General features: G+C 41.9%; 1 protein-coding gene across 14 annotated transcripts in view; it reads right to left on the bottom strand.

The window, feature by feature from the left end:
• The window catches only part of LPP (LIM domain containing preferred translocation partner in lipoma), a 629538-nt gene that overhangs the window by 530093 nt on the left and 73818 nt on the right, over positions 1-25627 (bottom strand). The gene's annotated exons all lie outside the window — the stretch shown is intronic.

A 25627-nucleotide genomic window follows, 5' to 3' on the forward strand; every position in this document is an offset into this window, starting at 1 on the left:
CCCCCCCTAAAAAAATACTCTACAAAAATAATAAAAATTAATTAAAAACAAAAAGAAAGTAGAAGGGATTGCATGAGACATCATGGCCTCCAAGAGCAGAGAGAGAAAATGCCCCGTTAATAACCCTCAACCATATGCAGCCCTCCCTGCAGCATGTGGTCGCCCACAAACTAGCTCTGTCACTTCTGTCCCCTTACTGAGGACCAAGGATGGCAGAGATCACAGCCTCTATTTGAAAGGCCTCTGGAGGCAAGCTGTCCCAGTGAGAATACGAGGTTCACAGATTCTGTGAAGGAGAGCCTTGAGGAAGTTATCTGTCGTCTCAATATCTCCAGTGATTCACCTGCCAACTGGACATGATCATCTCCACCTTAGACAGTAGATGAAGAAATTAAACGAGCTTTTTACAAAGTGTCTGCCTAGCAGTGTTTGACATGTAAATAGGCACTGAAGAAACAGTAGCTGTTAGTAGCATATTCATTCATAATCCCTGCTACAAGGAGAAGGAATGGTTTGGGGCAATGCTGTGAGTCAGGGAGCCTCAGGTTCACACCCCACGATTCTTCTCCACCTAACTGTGAACTGTGAGCCCAACTCTGATCACACATGTATTACCTTGCTGAGTCTCGTTGAGTTATTGTGAGGTTCAAATGAGATCTTAGTTGGAAACGCTCTTTAGAAATCGTCTTGCAATGTGAAAATGTAAAATATGATCAGAAAGGTCAGACCCTTCTCTGGGGAACTGTAAAGTGCCACCAGAATGTAGGTTCTGCATAAATATCAGGGGAGGAATGACAGACGGCCTATTCTTCACTTTTCTCATTAAAAAAAAAAAATCAGCACTTTAAGAAAAAAAAGGGTCCCTTAAAAATGGCTTGAATGCCATGTTACTCACTCCTCTCAAACATGTTTCGGAGACAGAGACTGTAAGCCCAATAGTGTGGCAAGCATTTACTGAGATGACCGCTGAGCGCAGTGTAACGGGTACTAACAAGGGGCTGGCCACAGGCAGGCACACGTCCAGGCCCAGGTGGGGAGGCCTGGGGGCTGACAAGACCCCTGAGAACAACCACCAGAAGTGAGCAAACGGAAAGGCCTTCGTCACGCGGGGTCTCACGGCCAGGGTGAGGACGCCAGCAAGGGTCACATCTCCCACGGGGCCCATCTTCCTCATCTGTACAGGCACTACTTTCTCAACCTGGAGAGAGGTCCAGAGAGGCAGAAAGTCTGAGAAGCCAGAACCACGGTCACCAGGGTTGCCAGAGCTCTCGAAGCACCTCTAACACAACGGTTTTCAAAGTGGGTTCCACAGAGGCACAGGGTTCCGGGTGATAACTTGGCCCTGGATGGAAGCCTCTTTAACCGTTTAGTGACATTTAATGACAGCACCATCATATAATTATACTTCGGTTATTTTATATACAGGTCTCCCCTACTTTTCCAAAGTTTTCTTTACACCACTTCCCTTTTCTGAAAGACCCGCATGAGTACCTGTCCTAACAGAAAGAAAGCTGAAGAGGATTTTCGCTTTCACAAAAAGAGGGGAAAAGCAAAAAGAGCACTCAGAGTTTGCAGCTGCCTCTTCTCTTCGCTCCATCCCCTGCCTCTGAAAGGTTTTATAGAAATGCTCTGCTTTTGGAGCAGGAGAAGCCTGTACTGGGATTTCTCATGGTGCTTCATGAGGAGTTTTAAAAAGAATTCCATGCAGGAGAAGGTTCTGAAAACACCAAAGCCCAGTGAGTCTACTGTCCAGGTCATACAGACATTAATGTCTGGACCACAGGCAATTCTTGGACCAAAGCCTGGGAATAAGGGGCTAATGAGAAACAACGAGGAGGGTAAGAGAGCTCCAGAGAGTGGGTACTACAATTGGAGGGCTCAGCCCGGTCCCCAGAAAGGCTGAGGAGAAGGATTATGGGAGCCAGAAGGAACAGGTATCCCAGGTCTGGGACGTCCTTAACCTCTCTCCTCCAAGCTCATCCTGGGTCCTCACACCCCGTTGGAAAGCTCTCCCTGCTCAGCGATGGGGCCCTGAAGGAGAAGGGGGAACGGAGCTGGGAAAGGACAGCACACCCTTCTTCTGCCCCTGGCTCTTCAAGACGGTGCTCTGGCAGCTCAGGTGAAAGTCCCCGTGGGGCACCAGCGGCTTCAGCTTTGCGTTCCTCCACCTCTCCGTGTGCCAAACAGGAATCAGCAGGTCCACGTCAGCCCGAGCCAAGCCTGGGGAATGCACGGGGAGGACTCTCCAATCTGCTTAGTAACGGCAACCGACAGTGCTAAATAAGTGAGTCAAGGAATATTTCTGGAAGAGCTATTCAACTGGAATGCTTGGAGAGCCACCCGCATGGCAGTAACTCGCTCTGTCCTCATCTTTTAGAACACCCATAAGCCCGGGTTTAAAAAAGTACTTCACAGCTCCAGGGGTGGCCAAAGAAGTCAACAAACACACAGAAATCTCTCAGTGGCTGACGGCAGTTATTAGGGAGAAAGTTATGTTCTCAATCCGGACGCAATTTCAGTCTCTCTCTCTCTCCCTCCCTCCCTCTCTCTCTTTCTCTCTCTCACTTCACATCGTTTCCCCAGCCACTTCGGGAGTGAGCAGTCTGTCATGTTTCCAAGGGAAGCGACGCAGTCCCCTGCGCGGCCGAGCCATCTAAAAACCCTATCATCTGTCTCTGCGGCAGAAAGCCCAGTTGGAAGCAGCAAGTTCTGTGCGTTCAGCTAGAAAACACTTCTTGTTCTCGCTGTCAAAATAATTCTGTATTAAACTTCTGGGATATGTGACTAATGTGCTTGGAACCTTTTGGAGCGACTGGTTTATTTATTTTAGGGAGGGGAGAGTGGCAGCTGCGGCTGGGGGTTGGCAAGAGGGAAAGAGGAGGAGGAGGAAGGATGGCGAACCTTGAGGAGCGGGCCCGGGGTCCACTCAGGGACCTCACACCGCCTCCCGGGAGCCGGCCCTGCCACACTGCGTGATCAGAAGCCAGACGAGGCTCAGAGCCAGGCCGGAAGAGGAAAGAAAGACGGAGAGAGGCAGGCAGTGCACATTTCCCTGAGTTAAGGTTGCCTCACATTTCCTAAAAAGACTTGGAAAATTAAAAAGGAAAAGCAAAACAAAATGCACACATGCACCAGAGTAATCCTATGGCAGCTCCTTTTAAAACCCAGAACCACTCCCTACTGCTCACAGAGGAAAAAAGCCCTGAACTTTTGCTGGGGGGCATTTACCGCTGCTGTGATATATAACACACACGCCTCACCTCAGCTCCATGCACCTTCCAGACGCAGCCTGCCACCCCCAAGCCTCTCTGCCTTCTCATGCCTCAGCTGTTCCCTTTGTCTTGAAGATACGTGTCTCTCTTCCTTGTTTATTGAAGTCCTAGACATCTTTCAGGACTACAGCACCACATCCCCCAGGGGAGCCTTCCCCAGTGGCAGCAAACAGAACCCTCTGCCCTCCCCCGTGTCATTGATCACTTTACAGCCAGCCTCCAGGTGATCATCAGTCACCCACACATCAATCTACCTGCTCCCTGACCCACCCCAGAAACCAGTCTCCCACCAGCACCCACTGTGTGCATGTACACACACACACACACACACACACACACACACACACACACACACACACTTCCCAAGCCCTTGCAGTCAGAGGTCCAGTTTTCCTATCTCAGCATCCCCTCCCCCATGGAGTTCGAGGTCTGTATACAGCAAGCACTCAATCAGTGCAGGCTCATCACTGAGACTTTGTGCCTTCCACAGCAAAGCATCTATAGCAGTAAGCTCAAGAGGCATTAAAAAAAAAAAAATCATCGGAAGAAAAAGGCCAGGAATTTGCTCATGTTAAACCTCTAGAGTCAGCACTTGAAAACTGCCCTGCTCCCTTCTCAAATCCCACTGTGTGGTCAGAGTCTCCTCTCTGGCTCTGAGTCATAAAGTGGGTAGAAGTTTGGGAAAATAAATGAGGAGGGGTGGCAGGAGGGGAGCTCCCAGGGGGAACCAGATCAGGTAAATAGATCTAAAACACATCACTTCTCTAATTGTAGACTGAAATGGTCTTACTTTGTGTTTTGCTTTAAGTTTCCCCCCAGCTTCCCACTTGTAATACTTACAGCTTAAAGAAAAAAGAAAAAGAAGAAGAATGAAAGAAGGAGGTGTTTGGAAGTGGAGAACAGGGATAGGAGCGTGACCAGGACTAATGAAAGAAAGAGCCAGTGGGTCTGCGTGCCTCTGGTCAGCTCTGGCGGGCCCCCCCCCCCTCAGCTCTCTCCAGGGGAACGACTTGGCAGAGAGAGGTTCAGAAAAGTTTTCACTTTCCTTCTCCAAACTCCACCTCCCTCCCCCACCTCATTTTAAAAATCAGCTCCAACCTCCCAAAGAGGGAAAGGAAAAGTGAGACCCAGCTCACTTCGCATTTTATACCACTTAAGGAAAACCATTTCTTGGAGCGAATGCCTTACGTGTTCAGAGGATAACTTACTCTCTCATCCTTTTTCTCTCTACTTCTGCAGCTTTCCTCTCATTCCGGTCATTTTGCCTTTCTTCAACTTGGAAGTGGCTTTACCCTCAGAACTAGCCTCCTGCTTCTTCCCATTCAAAATCTCTCTCCCACTCTCTGTCTGTCTGTCTGTCTGTCTCTCTCTCTCTCTCTCTCTCTCTCTCACACACACACACACACACACAATGTTGTTCCTATTTTCTTGCCATTATTAGAAGGTAATAAACACCTGCAACGGGTAACTCTCTATTCATTCATTTATTCAATTTAAATGAAGCTTAATAAGCACCTACTAATAAGCACCCTACTCTCAAAAGCGAATATTCTACACAGTAGAGGAGATCAAACAAGCCCATCAGAAACTGTAAAGCAGCGTCAACGGAGATATGTCAAAGGGTGGCAGACATGCTGGACCTCCCCTGGCTCAGAAGACCATGGAAGCCTTCCTAGATAAGGCACCTGGCACACAACAGATGCTCTATAAAAATCTGTTAGAGGAATGAAGAATATGTGAATGAGTGAAGAAAGAAATGGATAAAGACGCATTTGAGCCTGGCCTCAAAAGGATGATTTAAGATTTGGACAGGCAGAGATGAGAGAGCCAATATTTTAAAGGTGAGGGTCCTAACTGCACAGAGGCAGGAAAATTAGGGGACCACCTGAGGAATGACCTGAGAGAAACACTATCGGTGGAGGAGCTGGAAAGGTACACAAATAAATTAATAAATCACTTTTTATGTGATGGATTATGACCAAGTCACTGGTAAACCTTCACAAATCCTAACTCATTAATCCCCAGAATAATATTATTCCCATTTTACACATGAGGAAACTGAAACACAGAGAGGTTCAGTAACCTGACCAGGTAAGGCTGCTAATTGGTGATGGGGCAGCCTAGCTGCAAAGTCTGGCTCTTAACTGCTACATCATGGCATCTCCATATTATACCAACATCAAGGACAGATCATACAGGGCCTCAAATGCCAAGCAGGAATCCATGCTTTTTCCTATAGGCAAAAGGAAACAACTGAAGATTTGGGGAGCTGGAATAACAAGGTCACATTTAGAGAGAGTGAATAATTTGCATTTGTGTATAAATTTATTGGAGCTCATGAATGAATTACAGATGAAGATGAATCAACCCCATCACCTCCTGCCCCACACCCAGCCAGTCACACACTCATTTATCACCGTTTCATTGTTATGTACACAGTTTAATAGGATGTGCAGTAATTTGTCTCTGTGTACACTCAGACCCTGAAATTTGATTTCTATATTGAAAAAATCTGTTCCCATCTCATCTCCGGGCCCAGGATTTCAAGGAGCCTGCCACAGAGGGACAGCATGGCTGCAGTCAGCAGTGAATGGCCTCCTGGTCCAGCCGGATGGCTCTGAGGGGTGGCACTGTGCGTGCACTGAATAGTCACAAAAATAGCTCAGCGAAAAGAGGCAGGGGAAAAACAATGCACTCTTTAGAACTGACGTGTTTCTCCTTTTCCCTCTCCACCACTGCTTCTATGACCTAGTAAGGAGGTATCCCTGTAGAGCAGAAAGAGCGCTGGACCAAAATTCAGGAGACCTGGACTAAAGGGTTGATTGCCACTGTTTTTACATGATCTTAGACAAGTTCTAGTCCTCAGTTTTTCTATCTGTAAAATGAGAGGTTGGTTCTCAACAAACTTGATGATCCTTTATGTGCATATGTGTCTGTGTCTGTATCTGTGTGTGTGTGTGTGTGTGTGTGTGTGTGTGTGTGAGAGAGAGAGAGAGAGAGAGGTTGGGGGGTGTCAAAAGGGATGAAAGTGCATTTTGGTTGAAATGCGGTATTTTTTTTTAATCTTGAATCCTTTAAAAATGTTATATAAAGTCGAGCGGGGAACTACATTCTGGAGGGTGAAGTCAGTAAAAAACCTGGAGTCACAGAACCAAACAGACTTCCACAAATAAAATGTCAGAGTAGTTACCTGTCAAGGGTGAGATTACACGTGGTTTTCGTCTTCTTTTTATACTTTCCTCTACATTCTAAATTTACAACATGAAGGCACGTTTACTTTCACCAAGAAAAAAAAGAACTACTGTTTTAAAAATTAATTTTACTATTAATTAATGTTACTAATAACCAGAATCATACTTGCAGGGAATATCGGGAGAGTCCAAGCAGCTCACTAACCGTGTGGGAGCAGGCTTCTAATTTTTGTAAATGAAGAGCAGAATGGAAACCGTCCTCGCCGTCTCTGCGCCGCAGCGCATGCGCGCTTTGGCCAGGCACACCCGGGAGTGCAGAGGCAGCGTCTCCCGCGCCTGTTAAACCCTGCACCGAGCGCAGTGCCAGCTCCGTTCTAAATGGTTAGTCTATACATCCTCAAGTAACGAACGATCTTGCCTGGAACTATTACTGCGGTCTAACTGATAATATCCAATTACACCTGAAGAATATGTTTAAATCATGAAGCCATAAATATACATATATATTCTAGGTATATATACATATACATGCAAAGAAGACGAAATATTACTGCCATTCTTAAAGAAAATGACACTTTGTGAGTCTGAGAGGTCTATATTTACTGAAATTAAAATGTTTTCAGTCTGTTTTGTTGAGTGAAAAGGTACATCGTAGAAAAGCCTGCAGCTATTCATGTAAGTGTAAATGCAGTCATTCATGTAAATATGACTTGTGTGCGTGTATCTACACATACACACATATACATTTATATACATCTGTACAGAGAGGAGAAAGAGGCTTTAACAGGCGTTTCCAACACTTGAACAGTGACTATCACTGAAGAGTGGATTTGGAGAGATTTCTATTCTCTTCTTCGTACTTTTCTGCATTGTTCAAATTCTCTTCGGTGCTAGGAAACATTTAGATAACATTTTCTAAAACAATAATATAATTATTGAAACATAAGACAGAACAAGATAAAACCTGAAAAGAAGGAAAAATGAAAATAAAAATGCACCCAGCAGCCCATACATTTGCCCAAACACACTTTCTAAACACAGATCTTACTGCCCCGACAGCCATATCTGGTGTATACATGATACACTGTGAGAGAAGGTCCCTCGGTCTTCAAAACCACCTCCTCCTCTTTTTGCCTAATTAGCTGAAATCCATCACTATGGGTGAAAAGTACTGTGAGGATAATAGACGCTAAGGTATCTGTCCTGCAGGAATGGGGCACCTTCCAGTAAAGGCGCAAGCACCCCAGGGCCTCTCGCAGGAGGCGCTTCCAGCCTTTCTCTGCCCTTAGCCAGGCCCGCCGCCTGGCCCGCTCCCGGCCAGGACATCAGCGTCATCCTCCAGGCAAGTCTTTCCCAACACCGGCTCCACTGATTTCATCTGGGACGTGGCTTCCCTCACACAGCTGTTGCTGAGGCACAGTTGCTAAAAAGAACTACAAGCACTTTGAAAATATAAGGTGCTTAATCATAGAGTGGCCCATGAAGTCCTTCTTGGGGCCATAGCGATGGTGACAACATCTATTTTGGTTTGTCTTCAGTGACAACGATGATGATGATGATACTGATAATAATGATACAAAATGGCTCACTCTCGGGACACACCAGCCTTGACTCTCATTATTAAAAATACAAGGAAGCAAATTCCTTTCTCCAAGCACAACACCCTACATCACCACGTACTGTTAAAATAGAACGAGTTTTATTCATAATAGGGGAAGAGATTAGAGGTGGGTTTTTTCCCTGCGATACTAGGGTTTATTATATTTTATAGAAATAAAGTCTAATACACTAAATTATGAGCATTCGGCTAACTTTTGAGAGTCCAGCTTCTCTCCCATGATGTGTACTTTCATGCTATTTATTATTTAGTATTTTTCTGTCATTTTTTTTTCAAATAAATCTCAACAGAATAAAGAATAGCAGTTTTAAACTTGGTGGATTCCTTCAGCTCAAAAAAAAAAAAAAGAAAGAAAGTCTAATACAAATCTTATATGGACAATTTGATGGATTTTGACAAATTCATAGACTCACATTACCAACAGCACAATCGTGACATAATATTCTATGCTTCAACAGTTCTCCTGTTTTCTCTTCCATTCAGTCCCCCCGCAGACAACAAACATAAATTAATTCTGTCTGCTCTTGAACTTCATATAATGAAATCTTATGTCTAGAGGTGGTTTTTATTTTCCTCTTTAACCTTCTGAAATTTTCTGAATTTTCTTCATAAGAATGTACTGCTTTTATACATTTTAAAAAAAAAAAGGGAGGGAGGGAGGGAGGGTCATTTTAAAAGACATGTAAACAACCACCACCATAAATAAGCCAGGCTCTTCTTTCACAGAGTTTAAACATGAGCCTTCCTCACCAGGGAGCCTGCAGGGGATCTTCTGTAACTAGGTCACCGGATTTCACTCCATCACGGCAGACCTCTCCAAATGCTCACCAAAGCTACCAACATCTCAGGAGGTTAATTTTGGACAACTGCTGAGCCGAACTCAAAGTCACACATTTATTCAAAAAACATTTCAGGAATGCCTCCAACATTCTTGGCATGGCAGGAGACATCAAAGTTGAGAGGCTGCCTCACCCTCCAGAAGCTAACAGAGAGGGAGAATGAGACACCCGCATAAATAAGAATAGCTCAAGGTACAATGTGATAAATTCTAAAAGTGTTCTCACTCAAAGCAGTGTGGGGTTCTAGGAAAGAAATGGTTATTTCTGGCCGCTGGGATGAGGGACGGGGTTTCAGGACCGAGGTAATGTTTCAGCAGGACGAGACAGGAACAAGGGCACGGATCAGGCAGGTCCTGGTCCAGGGCATAGTTCAGCTGGCTGGAGCCCATGGACAGTAAAGAGTGGCCTGAATTCTGGAGAGAAAGACTGGCGTCAGATGATGGAGAGAACGCTGAAGGCCAGGCTGGGAGTCTGGGTGTACTTCCTCTGGAGCAAGGCGGAGTGCCTCTGTAGGTGGACTGTGTGCACGGTGATGTCTCAATTGAAGCCATTCTTCTACATGCAGTAGAAAATTAAATCGATAAACAAAAAGTAAAGAGGCTACAAACGTACATCCAAGCTAGTGTAAATAAGCCACACGAGGTTCAGGAGTAAAATTGCTGGAAATGACTGTGAAGCCCCCACCAGCAGAAACGCATTCCTTCAATGCTGAACATCTGGTGGGGGCAGGGAGGATGCGTCAGGAGGGAAGAGGGCAAAAGTCATGGCTCTAGCTTCTGATTCTTCCCAATGATCCAATCCAACGTGGCTCCTTCCTGTCCTCTAAGGCCCCTGACTTCAGCATCTGTGTCCATTCCTGTAACACCCTCTCCGCAGCCTAAGCCGCCTCAAAAAAGCAAGAATGCTTTTGGTGAGTAAATTCTACCTCTCAATGGAGTGAGAATATCATAAGATTGCAGGTTCACTGGGGTCAGAAGAAAACATACCACATCAACGAAGGAGTGGAGAGAGGGCTTTTCTGCCCCTGAAGCATTGGTTTTGGCGGGACATTAAAATCCTCTGGAGTATTTTTTTTTTTAATTGCTGATATTCAGGGCTCTACCCCAGCCCATTCAAATCAAAATGTCTACAGGAGGAACCCAGGCATGGCTATAATTAGCATCTCCCCGGGTGATTTCAGTGTGTGGTCAGGACTGAAAGTCACTGCTGAAAGTTTGGATAAAATGTTCAAAGGAGAGCAAGACAGCAAATAAAAGAAGAACAGGCTGACCATTCAGCTCAAGCAGCACAGTAATCCCTAATCACGCACAGGCTCCTCTTCAGGGCCTCTTTCCCTCTGTCTGGGGAGTCCGGGGTGCGCTCTTCATAGCAGGCTGTCAGCTTCCCTTGGGTCTGTCCACAGATGCCACGAGAAGGTCATCGGCGTCATGTAACCAAAGAAGGCGTGTCCACGCATCAAAACACAAGTCAGGGACATCGGGGCAGCAGGAGCCAGCACTGCCCCTTGCAAAGTCCTACCCACCACTGTCACAGGCCAGGGGGAAGGAGGAGTGTGTGTGCATCTCTGTTCCCAGCCTTCAACGCCGGGCAGTGTGCAAGTTTACGTAGGGTGGGTACAGGCTTCGCAATTAGGTAAATGCTGACTCTTCCACTTTCTACGTGAACTTAAGCATCTCTCTGATCCTGCATTTCCTTATTGAGAAGTGGAAATTAGAATATATGCCTTGCATGTTGTTTTTCTTCTAAGATTAAGAATGATGAGTGGACATACTCTGGTACATACTGGATGCTCACTAAACGAGAGCAAATACATCATTACCATCAAGACTGAGCAAAAAAACCAACCTGAAATGGCACCAAAATTGCACTCCATGACCTCACCGTGAACTAAAGACAAAAATGAGAACTATATGAGGTAGACAACCACTTTCATCTCATAGGCCAGGAAGAAGTATTATTTACACTTCCAGTGCTAACTGAAAAGTAGTCTGTTTAAACCTAGATGTTCATTTATCGCCCTCAGTTGTACCTGACAGAGATTACCAGGTGGCCTGGACCCCAGCAGGCATTGGGACTTGCCTTTCCTCTGTTCAGCCCTTGTCCCACAAAAGAATGCAAAGCTGAAAGGTCTCTGGAGCTGATATGACCATCAGCCTTACTGTGCAGGTAAGAGAGGAAACCAAGGCTGGCTGGGGACACACAGCACGTGGGGAGCATGACCGTCCTCAACAAGGTGGTCAATTTCAATTTTAATTAAACTTCGAGGCCACTGACGGTCAGAATAGAACTATAAAAACACCCGAGTTAATGAGTTTACCAACACTTCTTCTCATAAGACAGGCAGTTTGGAAATTAAACGTCTTACTCTATGTGTGCCAGGGACAATGCTAGAGGCAGGTCTAAAACCCAGGTCTGGGGGATTCCAAGGAAGGGGATGGAGATGGGGGTCAAATGCGCAGGCTCCACCACCACCTGCACAACTAATGCCTCCACTTCTCTGAGCCACGGGTTCCCTCTCTATAATAAGATGGTACTCCCTGACTTCCTTAAGGATCACTGGAGAATTAGTGGATGGTGACCATGGAAACCACTTATAAACAAATTTATGGTAGATACATGTGAGGGATTTGTGCCAGTCTAACCTGGAGATACCTACATGTTGCCTCCCAGTACAAAAGCATAAAAATCCATTAAAAGAAGATTTGTACCCATTACCCATTTGGGTCAAATACCAAATAGTTGGCTATTAAAATCAATATTAAGCCAAAGCTGAGGCTAAAATCTATTAGCATCATCATCTGAACTTCCTTTACACAAGAATAAATACGAAATTGCTCTGTGTTGAAGAGAATTTATCAATGATTTGTTGTGCATGATTTTGGAAGTTTTCCTGATCATAAAATGTTGAGGGGATAAAGCTGGCAATCTACTTTTATCTTTAAAAAATTAATTCTTAAATAGGACTTTTCTGGAAAGATTCATGGCCTTAAGTAAAATTAAATACTAAAGCTTAAAAACAGTCTCTAATAGTCATTTTTTTAAATGATAAGTGCATTCATCAACCAATCCTACAATGATTAGAATTATGATATAATTTAATCTCACGATAATGCCTCTATTATAATTTATATTTTTATAAACACTTATTAGCTAAGAAAGGATATGATGTTCTTCCCAAAGTTATCTAGCTAATGTACTCTATTAAATAATATTTAACTAATCTAAAACTAGTGTTTACTATCAATTTATTTCCTTCGTTGTTTAACTATTTTAAAGTTCTTAATAATTGTTTGACCCATAAATTTAATAGCGTTCACAGTCATCATTAAATACTGTTGCAATTTGCTCTTATAGATACCTTTATATTTCAATTGATTTGTAGAATTTCAAGGTATAAATAACTTTTAGAAGACTTTTCACCACAAATTACATGTAAAAGTTTCTCCTACATTTGAAAGTTATTTAATCTGGAAATTAATTGTCTAGGTATTAACTGGAAAGTAATATCTGGTTATAAACAACAAATCTGAAATACATGTTTGTTCATATTACGAATGGTTTTATGCTGATATGACAGTAACCTGAGTGATGTTAGCACTCGGTCACTTCCTGCACAAACTCAGAGATGCCCAAAATGTTAATAAAGCGGGCATCTGGCTCTCTTACCATTCCAAGGGCTGAAGCAGAGATCTATGCCAACGAGCATCTTTACACCAAATAAAGCGAAAACCAAAGTCAGTGCATCCTTAAAGGCAACTGAGTTGCCTAATTCTAAGATGGCACTTCTAGATTTTTAGTGTTTTAATGTGGAAACATAACATGGAGCAAAAACTGGAGTTTTCAATATATATGTATGGAAAGCCTGCCATGAATCAGATATACACTAAGTAAGATACCTAGAACTCCCGACTCAGCACAGGAGACAAATATGTACACAACTAACCATCACACGTTCACAGAGGTCTGGCACGGAGTCTGTGTTGGAGGGGGTGGCATGTTAAGACAGCACATCCAGAACCTATGAACTAGCTCAGAGAAACAGGAATGCTCTGCAATGAAGTGTCGAGTGGCTGGGACAGGAACAGTCACAAATTTCATGGCTTTCCGCGGCTGGTTCTGCGTCTCAGTTCTGTGACTACTACCTCTGTGGCCTGCGAGAACAACATAAAACATCTGAGCCTCAGTTTCCTCATCTGTTCAGCAGGCATTGCAAAGACTGTATGAGCTGTCTATGGCAGCATCGAGCACAGGCCCCCGCTGTGGATACAGCATTCTGTATTCTCCTTGCTCAGTGCTCATTCACAGGCTCAGTACACGAGTTCAGCGAAATGGTTCTACAAAATGGTTCTTAATCTTGTTGCTGAAACAACCAAGATGCTTTTCACAGCTCCATCAAGGCGGAGGGTACCTTCCCAAGAAGCCATGACAGGAACAACACTGAAGTAAGCCCCTCAAAGATTTTATAACCTCCCTAGTATGAAGTGGGGCTGAGTCGGGATGTGAGGGTTTAACTGTGTTTGTCGAGCACGACCCAGAAGAGAGAGAGACACTGCTCCGTCTGGTGAGTGTGGCTGAGAAAGAGAAGCCTCCCTGGATCTAAATATTTAGGTATCAATTTCTCTTAGAGGTCCTGCTGGGAGGTTACGCTCCAGGAAGGTGATGATCCTTCAGTAACGGTTGTCCTGGGCAGTTTTTGGTCATTCACCTACACAGGCCACATCTTCCACCTGAGCAGAGGTGCCGAAGGGATTCTATCCACTGTGCCTGGTGGGCATAAGCTTGTTGGGGCCCCAGAGAGGAAGATGCCTGCCAAGCAGCAAATATTCATTTTCCTTGAGATCCTCCAAATGCTTGACTCTGATTCTTCCTTCACCACGTGGTGCTTCTCACAACCAATCCCATCCCCACAGCACCCAAGGGAGAGCACAGACACCGGCAAGACAATGCAAAGCTCCCACTCCCAGGCATGTATGAAAACCGCACTGGGTTCATCCTGGGCTGCTTTGCGCATCTGCCTGATGGCAGTTTCCTCCCCGTCCCATGACTGAAGCCTTGAGTCACTGGTTTACAAAAAGGTGGTGGGAGGTTCCGGACCTAATATGCTGAGGACCACATACAACTGTGCTGACCACACAACAGATTGAGGCTCTGTCTCATAACCGGCCAACACTCTCAAATCACCAGAAGTAACACCTACTGGAGTGGTACAACCTTTCTGAGCTCATCTTGTCCTTATAAGGGCGGCTTCATCTGTCCTGGCTCTCACCTTCTCCTGTGGTTTTGGAACACATCATGTGTGGAGTTTAACTTCTGAAGAAAAGGTGGGCAGATCCAGTTCTAGTTTAATGTCTAGGCACTTAAATTCTTCAGACATTTACTGAGCAGAAATCAGGTGGGCAGTGCAGTGGCTCCTGGAAGTACGAAGGGGAATCAAAATAGAACCGTTGACTCGTGGAGCACAATGATTTGCCTTGTAGGCACTAAGCAAAGGTTAACTGTTCAACACTGCAATACATAAATATTATAAATGCTAATTTTAATGTTAAAAGTACAGGATATATTTAACAATGGAGGACTGGTTTAAAAAGCAAGCCTCAGAACAGCAGTCTGCAGTGTACACAGGTACACACACACACACACAGGATAGAACATTATTCACTGTAACGTATTTTCGGGTAATAGGATTACAGACAATCTAGATTTCGTTCCTTATACTTTCCTATGTTTTCCAAATGTTCTACAGTGAATGTTAATTACTTGTATATTCAAAAGGAGCACCAATATAATGTTGAAAATAAAGGACACTAATAGCTCAGAATTCTGAGCTCCTGAAGAGCTTCTGTATTCAACCTAGATATTTGACACCTCAGCCCCCTCACTCAGATGTGTGTGTGTATGTATGTATGCATATAAGCACACATTTATGGTTAATACCAACTAACCTAAAATACTGGATCCTTTGTAAGATCCTGATTGGGATGGGAGATGGGGTGCAGGGAAGACTGGACAAGTTCCAAGAGACAGGTGGTCATCTTTCAGAGCAGCTAAACCTAGAGTACATCAGAGTGGCTGCTGACCAGAAAAGCTATTCAAACATAGAAGATGCATGAGACAGAGAAAACCAACAGTGGTTTCCAGTATGAGTCCTAAACTGAAAAGGCAGGAGGGCAGAGCTCCCAAGTGCAGGCATTACCTTATAAAGTAGCTGCTTCTCCCAGGGGCAATTCTATGTGCCTGTTCCTGGGTGACAACCAGCAATGATTAAATCATTTATGTAATAATGATTCATGATTAAGCTTTACGCCTCTAGAGAGCCCAGGAAGTTATACACACAATTCTTTGCAAATGTTTATCTGATTGTTAAGAGCAAAAAGAAAGAAACTGCTATTAAAAACATACACATTTAATGAAAAAGAACATATATATGTATAACTGAATCACTATGCTGTACCCCAGAAACTAATACAACATTGTAAATCACCTATACTTCAATAAAGAAATAATTTTTAAAATTCTTTTTAAAAAACACATACATTTGGAAAAGGAACCAAACCAGAAACACTGGTGCAAGGTCAGTGAGCGCTGACCACGTCAAGCTCAGAAATACTAAATGACCACCTACTATACTCGAGGCACCACAGGTGTTTGTACCACAGTAATAAGTAAAACAGGTACAGTTCCTGCCTTCACAGAGAGTAAGTTAAGAAGAATTAGGAGCAAGCAATAAAACCAAGAAGTGGATATGGATCCTAGTACTATATAATACAACACTGCAGCCCCAATAAACTTGACCGGGCACATCAAAGTATCAAAGCTATCAATTGGGTGTTAATGGGTTGGGGTGGGAGACAGAGATTTGTTCCTGATTAAATAAATTGGATAAATTCATACTAAGAGCTCTGAGACGTCCTATAGCAAAGAAATATATCTAAATATGCATAAGCTGGCATTTCCCAAATAGGTTTTGACAACAAAATTCCCCTTTTCATGGAATACCGATCAACAGATCAAAGAAAGCTAACACTGAGTGGAACTCAGCTTGCAAAATGCACAATAACGGCTGTGCCATCAAAACTGAATTACCAGGTGAGTTCTTTTTTTTAAAAAGACAGGGAAGTTTATTATACTTTCTATAAAAATTAACAAATTTTTAAAAGTTGACTCTTGAAGGTATGAAACTTAAGTTATTTGGAATTCTTCATTCCCCCAAATCTAAGGGGAAAAAAGAGACTTTGGTGTATTTTCCAACTTGCTAGAGAATTATGGAGCTGGAAAGCCAGCCCCTCAAAACCCCAGATTTCAGGAGTCCCATCTCATCCATTGTGGCTGTGGGCTACAAACAGAGGAGCCACTGAAACGTGGGCAGTTGGCAGAAGAGGGCACAGTGAGTAATCAGCGTGTGACCAGCTGCTAGAGACTGACACAGAGTAACAGGTGCGCACAAAAAAGTGCACGCCCCGCTCTCCTAATCTATTTCAGGGAGGAGGAGTGGTTACAGATCACTGAGAAGAAGCAGGGCACAGATAATGCCTAAACCCCTTTTCTGCTTTAAGTATCTTTCCTGTTAAATACGTTAGGCAATTTATTGACAGGAACAATGGGTTAAGGAGGTTGACGTATAAAAGGTCAAGTGTTCTGGGTAGAAAGGAGATTTAGATTCCGATCTGCCCTCGGTCATTATCTAGCCAGAATCAAAAGAATTTCCTCTAATCACCCTACTCCACCGTTTACCATCATTCACACTCCTTCACATCCAGTCATGGTATAAGTTAAAAAGCTCAAATCACAGAGTCAAAGAATTTTCTCACTAACTGATGTTGGGACACTAGATGGCCATTTGGATAAAGATAAAATTACATCCATTCATCACATCATATACAAGAATAAACTGCAAATGAATCAGAGATCTAGATATAAAAAATGAAACCATACAGGTATAGAAGGTAACACGAGTGACATGGTGTCAGGAAATGCTTTCTAACCATGATCAAAGAAGAGAAGCAATAAAAGAATAGATTGTTAAATGTGTCTATATAAAAATAAATGTTGCCTTTTATCATGACAAAGAAAGAAAAGCACCGTAAACAAAGTCAAAAATCAAATACATTGGGAGAAAATATTTATAATATATTTCATAAATTAAAGGCTAATTTACAGGGGTTTTTTTAAGGGAAAAAAGACCAAAATTCAAATGGAAAAAAATGAGCAAAAGATATGGACAGAATATTAAGTTTATAAAATTAACAAATATGGTCTTTAAGCACATGAAAAGATACTCAATTCCATTCGTAAGAGGATATATGCAAATTGAAACTACACTGAGATATCATTTCTCACCCATCACATTGGCAGCAATCCAAAAACTAAGCAGTACACTCAAAGGTTGAGGATGCTGGCGTGACACCCCATGGAGAGGAATAGGGCCCTGCTTACCTAACAAAACATTTGCCTTTGACCCTGCATTCCCACTTCTAAGAATACAGCCTGAAGATACACCTCCAACAATATGAAAATAAATGTGCATAATATTATTCATTGCAGTAAACTACTCAACCATCCAGTATAGGAGATCAGTTGTATAAAAGAGATAGACAGATAGAGAGAAAGAAAAAGGGAAAGAAGGGAAGGCAGAAAGATGGAAAAAAGGAAGGAAGGAAAGAGATGGAGAAAGAGAGAGAGAAAGACAGAAGGAAGGAATGAAGGAAAGAAGGATGTTCTAAAGAAAGAGGGAGGAAGAGAGAAAGAATTCTCAAAAAGCAAAGTACAGAAGAATATATATGTGTGTGTGTATATATAGACATATATATATATAGTATGTTACCTTTTGTTTAAGGAAAAAAAGAAATATGAGAAACACAGGAAGGATAATCAAGAAAACAGTGAAACACAACACTGTAAATCAACTATACGTCAATTAAAAAAAAACAGTGAGGTTGGTTGGGGGAGAGGATCACAAGCAAACCTTGAACTCCTTTTAGAAGGTCTGTTTTGGGGAGTGTATGATAATAATAATAATAATTACCATCATTATTATTATTTGCCTATACATATATGTATACACATCCATATAGTACAAGTATATGTATATGAAGCTGTTTTATATATACACGCATATGCCTATGTACTTTCATGTGTAAAATTTCTCGGCTCTGGCCACTGAAAGAGCCTATGATCAAAGGCACCACGGGAGCCATGAGCACACCTAGTACTCAAATACTGGTCCTTAATACCATCCTCCACTAAAAAGAACCAGGACATATTGAAGAAATGATTGATTTCAGGCTCAGGCAGAAAAGATACAAGATCAAACTAGGACATCTTTTTACCCAGGAGATAAGTAAGTACTAACAACAACAAAGATGGGGACATACCACAAGGACCCAGAATTTTTGCTTGAAGGGACTCCCACTGGAATAATCTGGGACAATTTGAGCATCAAAATAATTGCATAGCACTAGGAATTATGCAAGATTGAAATAGAAATCTGGAGTTCATACACTTGAAACAGAGAGCAAGCGAGAGCGAGAGAGAAAGAGACAAGAAGGAGTCTTAGAGTAGAACACAGTGCTGAATAAAAAATAAACACGAAGGAAGCACTAAAGATGCGAAACCATCATAGTAAAGAGTGGTTTAGACAAGAATTTCGAGGAAATTTTTGATGAGGAACAAGAATGAAGTATCTCCTCATGGATGCTTAATAATTGCAAGGGGAAAAGGGTAACCATATGGTGGAGAAATTGAACACCACCTTGACCAGGTGGTCAAAATCAACATCGCGAGCCTCCAGCTATGACTCCTGAGGAGGTTACATCACGTATGCAGGATTCTGGGGGGCGTGTATAACAGAATCTAAACATGAAGAAACAACTGACAAACACAAAATGAGGACTATTACATTCTTAAAAGGGGGCACTGTATTCTTCAAAAATGGCAATGCCATAAAAGAAGAAGAAAGGCTGTAGGAATGCCCCAGATCAAGAGAGACTAAAGAAACATGACAATTAAATGCACTAGCTGATCCTAGGCTGGATTCTCCACTAGAGGGGGAAAATGCTGTCAAAAGTCTAAGTGGGCAAATTGACAAAACAGGAGTACAAACAGTAGATTAAAGAATTAAATTAGTGTTAAGTGTACTGAAGTTGAGAACTATAATGTGAATATGAAGAGATGATCCTTATCATTAGAAAATATACACTGTACTTAAGGGTAGGGAGCCATGATGTATAGTGACATGTGCGACTTCTCAAATATTATAGAAAAAATATTGTAGGGAAAAAAATATATGTATGTGTGTGTGTGTGTGTGTGTGTATAAGAAGAAGACAGAATGAGGGGGGAGAATGCAAACGGGATAAAATGTCAACAACAGATGCATCTGATAAGAGCATATGAGTATTCTACCATATGACCCAGCAATTCTACTCCTGGGTATATACCTGAAGAAAATAAAAACACTGATTTGAAAAGATATACACACCCCAATGTTCATAGCAGCATTATTTACAATAGCCAAGATATGGAAACAACTTAAGTGTCCATCAACAGATGACTGGAAAAAGAAGATGTGGTGTACATATACAATGGAATAGTACTCAGCCATAAAAAAAGAATGAAATTTTGCCATTTGCTACAACATGGATGGATCTGGAGGATATTATGCTTAATGGAATAAGTCAGACAGAGAAAGCCAAATACTGTATAATATCGCTTATATGTGGAATCTAAAAAATAAAACAAACCAGTCAATGTAATAAAAAAGAAACAGATTCACAGATACAGAGAACAAACTAGTGATTACCAGTAGAGAGAGGGAAGGGGGAAGAAACAAGATAGGGGTAAAGGGTTGCAATGTACAAACTACTATATATAAAATGCTACAAGGATATATTATATAGTACAGAGAAAATAGCCAACATTTAGTAAGAACTATAAATGGAGTATAACCTTTAAAAATCGTGGATCACAATGTTGTATACCTGAAACTTACATAATATTGTACATCAACTCTACCTCAATAAAAATTTTTTTTTAATTTTAAAGCATATAAGTATTATTTGGTCTATTCTTATTCTTTTTATGTTTGAAATCACAGTAAAAAATTAAATTAAAAAAAACACTAAAAAAGAGAAGAAAAAATATAGCAATTAAGTAGCTCTATTTTCTAATAGGATTTGAAATTAATTAATAAATTAAGCCCAAACTACTTTATTCCACATAATACTTATATGAACATATGTTTTATAGCTACCCAGAGAATTTTGTATAATTTAATTTCCTAACATGAAAAAATACAATTTATTCTTCTAAAACTCCTTGGTGTAAACAATACCTGCCATGTCTAAGGCCACAGTGTATATGTAACCAGGGCTACAATTACAACATTTGTAGGTCAATGCAAGCCTCTGAAATTCCAGTTCACCACATTTGCAATCCGAGTACTATTTCCCTTCTAGAAAGAGCAAGTTTAGAATTGGAAGATGAGCTATACCTAACAATGTAATAGCCAGCATCAATTTTTAAAAATCTATCAGCTGTGGCCTTTGAGGTTAAGTATCACCAAATGCATGGAGGGGTGGGGCAGGGAACACTCTTTTGTCCAAGGATGGATTAGGTCACATGCGCTGTCTTCCACTACACACCTGAACTTCCCAGAAGAAGGAAAAAATGTGAATCAGGCCTTGAAGTTTCCTTGCCAGATAAATTTGGAAAGGAAAAAAAGAGACATGAAGGTTAGACATTATGAGGTCAAGAACCATCAACCAAACAGAACTTGAGGTTTAAGCAGAAACAGGTAAAGTATCTGGGAAGGCAGCAGAACTCTCAGCCCTCTTATTCCAAAACAGGCTCCCTAACTGAAAAAAAGAAAATATATATATATATATGAAATTAAAAATTATACTGCAGCTGAATACTAGGGATTGTTCCTTTCCAAAAAGCATTAAAATATAAAGGTCAGTTAGCTTAAATGGTATTTTATTGCACATACTTTAAAAAGAACTTGAACAATTAAAGCAATGAAATATATTCCTTGCAATCGTTTTAAACGTTCTTAGAAGCATAAAAGAAGGCACGTCTCAATGTAAAAAATGTTAACTCCTTCTCATCCTTTGCACATTTATTTCAAGGCCTCACAGAATTTATAAGCCTCTTAGTAGAGTTTCTAGTGTGCTCGCGTTGTTTGGGTGAAATTCTTGGCCATCCAGCAGTTTCCCTTGGGTGTCAGGGGTGTGACAGTCCGGAAGTACGGCCCAGGGAGAGAGACGTTTACCAAAACACCACCAAGACACAGATCGGAGATCAAGACTAGATCAATGGTTCTCCCAAGAGCTTTAAAATAAGAATGAAGGTCAGACATTCTAATTCAGGTGAGCAGCTTAGGGGCAAAGCATTTTTTTTTTTTTAATTCCTCCAGAGATTTTGATAGGTGGCCAGACTTGCAAACCACTGGACTGGAAGATTCAAAACTCCTCTGCAGCAGCTAAGCTCTAGGAAAAACTTCAACCATCTGCTGCTTGACAGCGCCCTTAGACTGACACTGATAGCATCATATTATTTCTCTCAGTTTCCACAAAAATAAAATGGCAAAAGTGACAAACCAGTTTCACCAGTCTATAAGAAGAAAAAGTGATCAATTTTAAGGTACTTCACATATGAGAATATCAGTTTTTATCAACTTCCTTATGTAATACATAAAAGTATTCCTTAACTTTTCAAAGGTATTGCTCTGCTACCTTATAGCCTAGAAACAGGCTAAGGCTCTACAACTAGCCTCAACTGTTTTTCCGCCACTCAACCAGTACTGGCAACTAGTACCTTGGGTGTGGTACTTGCTCACAGAATCACAGATCCCAGTGTAGGAAGAGCTCTCCAGAAGTCATCTGCACACCCTCCCTCCCCACTTCATGCAGAAAAGAGGTGAATTACCCCCATTTCACAGATGGATCAATGAGGCTCAGAAAGCTCAAGTGATTTGAGCTTAGTCACACTCGGGCTCCACACTCCACACCAACACGCCTCTGTGATTTCTGAAAGTCAGAGGCTTTCCTGTTGGGTCTTACGTATAGGCTGAATGTAGTTCCTGTTCTAGTTTGTCCAGGTGACGGGAGACAATCAGAGTCCCCTCTTCAGGTCTTGGTTCACTAACCTCTAGCAAAGGAGGCTGAGACCCCAAAAGCGCTCAGCTAAGGCTGGAAAATGAAAGAAAAGCCATAAGATGTCAATAGAGTAACTTTGAGCAAGAGATTTAGTGCAAGAAGAAAAGAATACCCAATAATTACATTTCAAAGCATGAGCCTGGAAAATGAGATAGGGCAGAGGATGTTAATCACAAACAAATTAATGCAATGGAGTGCAAGGTGTCTGCTTCCTCGAGGCCTCTGAAAGTTACTGAGCTTGATGATTACATGGGTTTACCAGTCATCATTCTACTTAAAGGTCAGAACAATGAATAGATGCCTAGAAATATCTGTCCTTTCCCAAAGCTCCCAGGTACCATGGATTTAATGTTAATGAAAAAAATAAAAGTTGTGGAGATCAACTTGTTTGATACTCATTTTAGAGATAAAGAAATGACAAGGGATAAAGAAATTTACTCGAGATTGACAAAATAATTAATAAGCAGATAGAACTCCAAGGGATACATGAAGTCATTTCCCCACTAGAAAAATCCTCACATCATGTCACACTATTTTATGGTATCAGCCAATTTTTTTTAAAAATGGAAAACTTTGAATAAACATTTCAACAATTACAGTCATATAACGGAAATCTTTGTTTCCCTAACATATTAAGATTTCATGGACAAAGGAAAACAGGAAGAGTAGCTTGATATATTTACCATTATTTGATTTTTTTAAAGCAGGGCACACCCAAAAGCAGTTATTTTGACCTACAAGAAATATAGGGGTTGGAGAAAGAAACAGTCTTTTTTTTTTTTTGATTATTAGGTTTACTCTGCAGTCATCATTGTTTGGAAGGTATTATCACACAAGCTGGCTGCTAAGAGGAGGTGAACGGCCTGGTGGCTTAAGACATCAATCTCACAGCCCCCATTTTTTGTCAACTCAAGAGTGACAGGTGGCAGTGGGGGAGGGTAAAGCTCAGTGGTAGAGTGCGTGCTAGCATGCACGAAGTCCTGGGTTCAATCCCCAGTACCTCCATTAAAAATATATTTTTAATTTAATATTTAATAATATATATTTGTTATATATATATATATATAAAACAAATGAATAAGTAAACAAACCTAATTACTTACCCCTCAAAAAAAAAAAACACACACTGTCAAAGAAAATTTTAAATCCTCTTAAAAAAGTGACAGGCAACAAAAGGGCAAGGATCACACCAAAAGGATACAGGAATTAACTGGATTGCAAAGACAGATCATAAGAAATTAAGAAAGAAAGGAAGAGAGAAAGAAACCATTTCACAACTCTTTGCCCACAAGTTTCTCAAAGAGCCCTCCCAGACCCTGCCTTCTGCAACACCGCCCCGCAACCCCGGAGGTTTGCTCTCCCTTTCAATGGCCCCAACTCATACAGTGTTTCTCCTAAGATCCAACAGCAAAGGTGGGAGAGGACTGCCAATTTCTTGTGAATCCTGAACATTTCCTTTATGAGTCATGGGAAACTGAAATAACTCGAAGGGGCGGGGGTGACTAGAAAGAAACACAGTTTTAAATCAGTTCCCACTAATTTGTTCTGCTGTGTGTGGTATAAGTCCTAAACGTCAGAAAAATTAAGTTTCTAGAGTTGACGCAGAAATGGGAGTTTTTTGTTAGGTTCTGTCGATTGTCACCGTGGCATTTCTTATTAGAATTTTTCTTACTGTCATTTTTGTTTTGTTAAATTAATTATAGTTTGATCGGTGTAGGAGCTATTTTGAATCCATGGGACTTTCCTCACCAGATTGTTTTGGCATTTTAAAGTCACTCGCATTCACGGCCTGAACAATATGGCAAGTATCTCTTTTTCTCTCTCCTTTATACTCAAATTCTAAACAAAGGAACCATCTGTTCTTTCTCTAAAAACATCAGCCCTTGTTTTCATTTTCCCCTTAATAATAATGCCTCAAACTTATAGCATGTCTTTTTCCAACTTGCTTATTAAAGCATTTTGTAGATACTGCCTCATTCATCTTCAGCATCACCTCCGATAAACTGGGGAGAAAGAGGAAATGTTTGCCAATTTTTAGTTAGATAAGCGACTGTTGGAGGTTTCATGAATTTTGCGTATAAGCCTCAGATGGGACCGTGACCATCACCTGCCCAGCCCTGGCTCTTCCATAGCTACGACGGAGGCCCAGAAAGGAGAAGTCACTTTGTGATCTATTTGTGTACTTGGTCCTCTACCCTTGACTGTAAATAGCCAAGGTAAGAACTGTGTCTTACACATTTTTGTATCTCAGGTAACTGATGTGTAAAACGTGCTCATTTAAATTTTTGTTGAATAAATGAAAATTTTGAGGGTAGTTCTGCAGGTGGTTGCGGCAGAGCAGAGGTCAGAGCTCAGCTCAGCCGCCCTCTTACTTAGTGTTATTTTTAATAATAACATATAGACCTAAATGCAAGAAGAATCAAATAGAGACATCACCAAACAGGAGTTGGTGGGGCAGGGGCGTAAGACACAGGTCTGTGTCTAGACGTAAGAAATGGGTTGAACAAATCCAGGACACATCAAGTTTGGCCGCTGGCGATGCTCAAACGAAACCTGTGTTCAGGCTGACTCTTCAAACGCTGTGCATTCCTTCTGTGCTCCACATACTTGGGGCTTTGGTGGAACTATTCCTTAAACATGACCCAACTGGAAGAAATGATGTGTCAGTGCCAAAGGACAGCAGGTCTCCATAACACCCCCGAGCCCAGTGAGAGAGCATCATCCATCCTGAGATGTCCCCTCATCCCTCATGTAACCCGAGAGCACTCAGTCTTGGCGTCACGAAATCCACCAGCCCAGAGTTTTCCAATGAGCAGAGAGGTCACTGAAATAAAATCCTTTTTTCCATGAGCCTTGCTGGAAATCAGCAACTCATTTGGCACATTTTTCTTATTTTCAGAACGCCCTATTCCCCACTGCTACTCCTTGAAGCTAAAGAAAAATAGTTTCGAACAAAGCAAGTAAAATGTGGGATTCTCTCATCCGAATTGCTTCTATACTAGTAGTTCTACGAAATCAACAACTCCCTAAAGAGTCCTCAAAAGCAGATTGTCTATAGAAAGCTGGAGGTCCAAGGAGAGGAGGAAAAATACTTTTTTTTAAGTAAAACAAAAAAGAAAAACCACAGAGCCAAAGAGAATTCAAGTCAATTATAATGTGGTCTCACAAAGTGAATTCGTTTGAGACATCAACAGGAAACAAATGAGTGACTAAATACAAACAAATCAACATAAAAGAACCTTTAAACAACTCGGGTGATTTTTTTTCTCAACGGGAGATGTGGATACGTGTGGTGGGGGGCGCAGGGGGGAGGGGAGAAAGACACGGGAATATGGACGGAGCCACTTCGGCCCCTAACATACTTTGTGTGAACGGGCCCAGAGGCTGTGGGAGGTGTCCAGATTGTCCAGCGCACAGTGGGAAGCATTTACATCAAGCCACGCAGTATCAGCAGGAGAAAAAGGCAGCGAGTACTCCGGGGCGGGCAGCTGCAGAGAGGGCCCCTGCACGGAGCAGACACAGCAGGCTGAATGCACGCTCTATCAATAGTCCTG

The sequence above is a fragment of the Camelus bactrianus genome, chromosome 1, assembly GCF_048773025.1.
Source record: "Camelus bactrianus isolate YW-2024 breed Bactrian camel chromosome 1, ASM4877302v1, whole genome shotgun sequence".
In the NCBI taxonomy this organism is placed as follows: Eukaryota; Metazoa; Chordata; class Mammalia; order Artiodactyla; family Camelidae; genus Camelus; species Camelus bactrianus.